Source organism: Lampris incognitus, chromosome 8, assembly GCF_029633865.1.
Source record: "Lampris incognitus isolate fLamInc1 chromosome 8, fLamInc1.hap2, whole genome shotgun sequence".
In the NCBI taxonomy this organism is placed as follows: domain Eukaryota; kingdom Metazoa; phylum Chordata; class Actinopteri; order Lampriformes; family Lampridae; genus Lampris; species Lampris incognitus.
Genome location: NC_079218.1, coordinates 28891949 through 28898587, shown reverse-complemented (window position 1 = coordinate 28898587; position 6639 = coordinate 28891949). Strand labels below are relative to the sequence as shown.

General features: G+C 45.0%; 1 long non-coding RNA gene across 1 annotated transcript; it reads right to left on the bottom strand.

Annotated features, from left to right (window-relative positions):
* Window positions 1-4712: 4712 nt before the first annotated feature.
* Window positions 4713-6184, bottom strand: LOC130117251 (uncharacterized). Its single transcript, XR_008810631.1, has 3 exons — window positions 5827-6184; window positions 5038-5171; window positions 4713-4841 (listed from the first exon to the last, which is right to left on the bottom strand). It is a non-coding gene; the product is annotated as an uncharacterized LOC130117251 (long non-coding RNA).
* Window positions 6185-6639: the final 455 nt, after the last annotated feature.

The following is a 6639-nucleotide window of genomic DNA, read 5'->3' as shown; positions in this document are numbered from 1 at the left end:
ATATTCACTATATAGTTCACAGCAATGTGTGTGTGAGAAAGAAAGAAAGCAAGAGAGGGAGAACGCATAGTTAAGATGCCCTATAATTAATGGGGTGATTTAAAGGGACGCTTCACCCTAAAATAAAATACACGTTTTTCCTCTTACCTGTTGCGCTGTTTATCCACCTAGATAGTTTTGGTGTGAGTTGCTGAGTTTTGCAGATATCAGCCGTAGATGTGTCTGCCTTCTCTCGAATACAATGGAACTGAATGGCCCTCGGCTTGTGTTGCTCAAAGCACAAAAGAAATTTGGTTTGAAAAACTCAGCACCAATGTCTCTTTCCAGAAATCATGACCCGGTTACTCATGATAATACACAGACCTTGTGAACAGTTTCATGTAGAAACAATTTTCCTAGACTGAATTACACCTACATGAAACTGCCCACACAAGGTCTGTGTATTATTTTGAGTAGCTGGGTCATGATTTCTGGAAAGAGACGTTGCTGTTGAGTTTTTCAAATGTATTTTTTTGGCGCTCTGAGCAACACAAGCCGAGTGCCATTCAGTTCCATTGTATTCGAGAGAAGGAAGACATGTGGCTGATATCTGCAAAACTCAGCAACTCACACCAAAACAATCTAGATGGACAGATAGCACTACAGGTAAGAGGAAATACATGTATTTTTGATTCTAGGGTGAACTGTCCCTTTAAGAGCTCAGCATAACTTCATATATTGTGCGCATATGATGACATCCATCCATCCATTAACCGAACCACTTATCCTGCTCCCAGGGTCGCAGGGATGCTGGAATCTATCCCAGCAGTCATTGGGCAGCAGGCGGGGAGACATCCTGGACAGGCCGCCAGGCCATCACGCCCCTAGGTATGAATGTGTGTGTGTGTGTGTGTGTGTGTGTGTGTGTGTGTGTGTGTGTGTGTGTGTGTGTGTGTGTGTGTGTGTGTGTGTGTGTGTGTACATACACACAGAGTGTTGTGATGCGTCTAGTGCAGCAGTGTGTAGTTGGAGGGAAGGTGCACGTGTTCTTCCAACCCGCTTGTGTCCTTCCTGCCCTTAGCTTGCTGCCGCTGGCTAGCCTTTGTGGCGAATAGGGAAGCATCCTAGCGTGTAAGCCTTCCCTTGCCAGTACATAGCCTCTCCTTCACCAAGACTCCTGCCAGGCCTCCCCATGGCCACACATGGTAACTGGGGTCTTGCGGCCCCAGGCTAACTTGGCAGGGGATCTCGGAGCAGCAGTGGGCCCCAGAGATATGGTGTGCAGGCCCACCCTGGTGGACACACCCTGGCACCTATCAACCACTGCCCCGCTGCCTTGTGGGTGAGTCTGGAAGACATAAGGCTAAGGGAGCTTACCCCAACAGAAAAGCAAGCTGTGGCGGCACGCTTCGAGGCGGTTTCCGAAAAACTGGATTTCCGGCAGCCCCCTGCAGTTGTGTGGAGGTGCCGGTCGTCTAGGGATCCCCCTTGCCATCGGAACCATCTCCTCTACGATCAAGTCATGTGGCATTGGGAGAAGCGCAACCCCCATGCCACTTTAAAAACCATCTCTGCGCAGGTATCTTCTGCTATCTGAGTCCTCAAAGAACCACAAATAGAAGAAGATGGTCATCATCGGGCACGATGGACAACCAGCAAGCAAGCAAGCAAGTGTGTGTGTGTGTGTGTGTGTGTGTGTGTGTGTGTGTGTGTGTGTGTGTGTGTGTGTGTGTGTGTGTGTGTGTGTGTGTGTGTCAGCCCTGTGTGATGGCCTAGCGGCCTGTCCAGGGTGTCTCCCCACCCTGCATATGATGACATCATATGTTGAAATTCATGATATTCCTTCGTTCAACTTACCTAATTACACTTGTAGACCTGTTTCCCTAGCAAACAATATCCTTACATTTTCCATCCACTATCCAAAACTTCAATTTTTAAAACGTGTTAGCTTTAAAAACTAATAAGGGACTCTAGAAATGTGGAAGGCCAATGAGGTATTAAAAGATAGCAAGATTTCGAAAACACTAAGTAAAGATGGAATATTATGGCAATGTTTTATACAATATACACCGCTGACATGATCATATCGCCTCATCATCAGCCATGGACCAGCATGTTAATGGGGCTATGTGAAATATTTCAGCTTTCTTGAAGACTAATGTGACTTGTATATAGATAGTATCAGCAGGGGTTGCTGGGCGGCAGTGATGAAAACAGATACACTTTCCTTATATGTGACGAAGAAACTTTGTTTTCTCATTCCAATCATTATAAATGGAGTCAGTGGCAACATCCCCCAAATGGCTGGTTTGAGTGTATTCCAACGAGGGGAGAATGGAGACTCTGTCCCTGCCAGAAATCAGTCACTTCCCATAAAATGTCAGAAAGTAACGATCTTCTTCTCTTCTTCTACCAGCTCCATTTTCTCACTCACACACTTCTGGATGCGTCAGAGGGGTCAGCAGATGTAGTTTAGTTACACATGAATCACGCAGGAACGTCTAAATCAGAGTCCCCATTGCTGGATTACAGCTGCACACACACACACCGCCCACGTTTTTTTTGGGGGGGGGGGGGTCTAATGGAAAAGGTGAAGAGTGATTCTCTTCCAACACGTCTGGGTGCTCTACTCTGGACACAGCACCTGGCACAGCCTTACCGCTGGCTAAAAAAAACCCAAAACTATCCGATGTGAATGAGACAGAAGTTCCACTTGACACACACACACACACACACACACACACACACACACACACACACACACACACACACACACACACACACACACACACACACACACACACGCGGAGCCTCCAACTGGTCCGTCCTCATTCATCTAGCTAGTGCTCTTTCTACCCCTTGTGCTATTTTCCAGTCGAGTTTTGTTTTTTCAGTTTTCCTATCTTTGTTTTGCAGTTCCCGTAAGTGGTTCTTCCTTCCTGGCTCTTTTCCTGGTGTGCAAGATCTTCTTCCTTCATGGCCATTTGTTTGAACACAAGTCCTCATCTGAGCTATTCCGGTTTTAGTTTCGCTGCTACCTCTTGCGAGTGTGCGACGGATGGGGTTGCTTCTGATTTCTGTGACGTGTGTTCAGTCACGGGACTGAATGACTCGAGTGGTTTTAGATCGGCCCGGCGGAGCCCCCGTCAATCACATGATCTGCAAGTGGGGGGTGAAACGAACAAAACCAAACAAAACAGAGCACAACGAAACTAAGCTGCCTTTGGGATCATTGCTATTAAACCGTGGAACAGAGGGTGGGGTTACTAAAAGTAACCCACCTCCTCCCAGTCACTTGGCAACAGTCTGTACTACCGTTACTGCCTCCCACCCTTCGTCGTGTTCACCTCCACGACGCCATCGTCAACAAGTGTAAAATGAAACAGACACGTGCGTCCAATCTTTATTAAGACTTCAGAAAAGCAAGGCTGTCTGCCTTCCTCTCCTCTTACTGACATGTCTGGCTGGGTTTGGACATTGTGCCGAAAATCTGCGCCTGACTTCAATTTAAGAAAATGCCGGGAAATCAAATTATCCATTGAGACACAATATCTGAACATACTGTAGGATGTTACAGATGGCTAAAACGTCTCCCGCAAACCAGCCACACCGCCGGCTGGCTGTGGCCAACAAACAGCAACTTTGTCGAGGTTTTGATTCTATGGAGATCGTGTCATGTCCCATGGTCATCCTTCACTTTGTGTTGCGATTCTTCTGATGTCATAGTTTAGGGGTGAATCACACAGAAATGACCTGTTGTTTGGCCAGCACAGTCTGTCTGTCTGTCTGTCTGTCTGTCTGTCTGTCTGTCTGTCTCTCTCTCTCTCGCTCTCTCTCTCTCTCTCCCACACACACACTACCCTGACAACCAATGCTAGTGTGCTGAAAAAAAGACGGTGGGTATCAAATATAATCCTTGGCACAAAGTATAGCTGGCTCCTTTTTATGCCAACATGCAAACTCCCTCTACAGACCTTCCTCACCTCTCTTTTTCTCTTTCTTCTATACTTGTCTATGCTTCCACCTATAGTGTCACAGCATCCATGCTTCAACTTAGATATGAGATGAAGTAATGTGTCAATTAGAAAAGCAAAAAAAGAAATTCAATCCTGAGGGCTGCTTCTTGATCTACCTACCCCCTCTTTTTATCTGACATGAACGTGGTGTAGTCAACGTCTCCCATTCAGTATCCATCTGTGCCTGGTTACCATCTGCTGCCTTTTGCCATCCTTACCTCCGATAATCTCCCTCACCTAGCTGCCATACTCCTGTCACAATATTACAGTTACTGTTTTATATTTACCAGGTGTTGAATAATACATACATTGCAAACAAACAAAGGAAGCGCCTTTGTACATGGCTGAGAAATTAAAAAAAAGGAGGTATACCAACAGGGACAAGCACCTGGAGGGGACCTGGTATTTTGTAAGCAAAGTGTTTTCTCTTGATGTGTTAAATCCAGCGGGTCAGAGGAATGAACAGGCCTGGTGTGTGAAGATATACATGTTACAATTGTATTTATATGAGCCATGGCATAGCAGGTCGACTTGTTTGCAGGACTGTCTGTGGTAAATTATTTTTTTATTTTTTTGTCCTGCTGGCTATTTGTCAAACATCTAAATGACATTAAGACTTTTAACATATTCCCTGGTTTAAAATAAAGACTAAGTGGGAACGATAACGTTTTATTTTCCAGTTGATGCATACTACTCTGCACTTGACAGTTGCTATTATTTCATTCAGTTAACACGTGTAAAACAGATACTACCACAAAATGACAGAGAAAGAACCATGCAGGTTTTAATGATACAAATTTCCTTTTTATTTTATTTTACAAATTCGATTCCCCCAGTGCAGGAATCCTGATTAAACACACACACACACACACACACACACACACACACACACACACACACACACAAAACATGAAAACCTATATGTAACTTGAAATTTCAAATAAAGGATATTTTGACCATCATGCACGTCATGAAGTATAGCCTATGTTATTAATGACAAAAAGGAAGAAGAAGAGAAAAAAACGAAATTAGAAACCCATACCTTTAATTATTTCCCGTCTTCAGTCGATGTGCAGAGATGCATTTGGGGAGGCCAGGTTAAAGAGTCCAACATCTTCAACAGTGCATCAGTCACTGGGGGTGTCCTTATTTCCCAACGCTTCGTTGTATACCTGACTGAAGAAAAAATATCAAAATTCCCGTAGCCTGTCTCTACTATACACCTAAACTCTACGTATTCAAGAACACTCCAAATACAACAGATGGGAGCGAATGAGTCCGATAGAAATAATAATGTAGCCCTAATGTTATCGCAATTAGGACTACGTTACTATTACTCCCAGATGAATCAGGATGCCGTACCCAGTATGTCCACCAGGAGGCGGTATTGTAAGGGTTTATAGTTGGTGAAAGGCACTACGTATGTGCTGATGGGCTACGACAGCGCATGCTCATGTAGAGGAAAGCTGAACGTTCGGTTTCTATAACATTATCGCTTTGGACGTCCGGGACTCATGATTTATATTCCCAAACCGGCAATCGACAGGGCCTGGTAGACATGGGCGGCGGTCATTGTATTCAATGAAACCAAGCAGCAGTTTACTAGAAACAAAATAAGCTCATAATCACTGCCATATTGTTTTTAAACCTGAATACGGTGTCCACGAGGTATAAGGTATAAATATATGGTATATAGAGATGTGCGCTCGGAATGAAAATGGTCCACTTTCTGAGAGGGGGGAAAACGCAAACCAAAAACAGCCCTTTTAGTAGGCTGACTATAGACCTGCCTTTTCAAAGTTTAGCACAGGTCTGAAATAATAATTCATACCTCTCGGATCTCCGTACTGTTCTCCATTCTAAGTCCGTTTTTAAAATCCATATTCGTAAAGCCCATTACAATCAATGCCAGATACGCTATGACCTTTTTTTGAACAGATCTCCCCTTCGTTAATGTAGACTATAAGTTAGATGGCAGACGTGCTTTCGCCCGTTCTTTTAGTCACCCGGAGACCAAATGAACAGTTATTCATAGAAGAATACGCCACAGGCGACGCGGCCGCTGATAAGGCCACTGCCCGACGTGCTGCAGTTGTGTGAGTGCGCCGCTGGGTGAGTCTCTTGGCCGCTTCTGTCTCCACAGCTCCCTTTATTTTCCAAAGAAAAGAAGAGGAGAATTAGGTCCGGGGAGGAGGGCCGCCGCCATTATCGGAAAGCTGGGGGAGCACTTTCACACGCACACACACACACACTCTCTCTCTCTCTCTCTCTCTCACACACACATGCAATCTATCGATCAGTTGATAAGGACATGAGGCAGTTTTATTTGCACCGGGGCCTATTTCGGACAAAACACCGCACGATGCAATCGCGACCAACTCGCCCTCGTCCTGTGCGTGACCGACCCAGCGATATGTAGGCAACAACAATGGACAGAATAATTACTGAAAAGCAACGTGGTGAACCCAGAAGAAGACGGTGAAAGCCGTCTCTCTCCCCCCCACCCTAACACGCCTATATTTGTCACGAGGAAACCTTGGGAGATCAACATTGGATTTTTCTTTTTATTATGCTATTTATTTCTGGCTGCCTATGATTTTATCGCAGAGTAAAAAAAATTAGATACCGTATCATGAAATACATG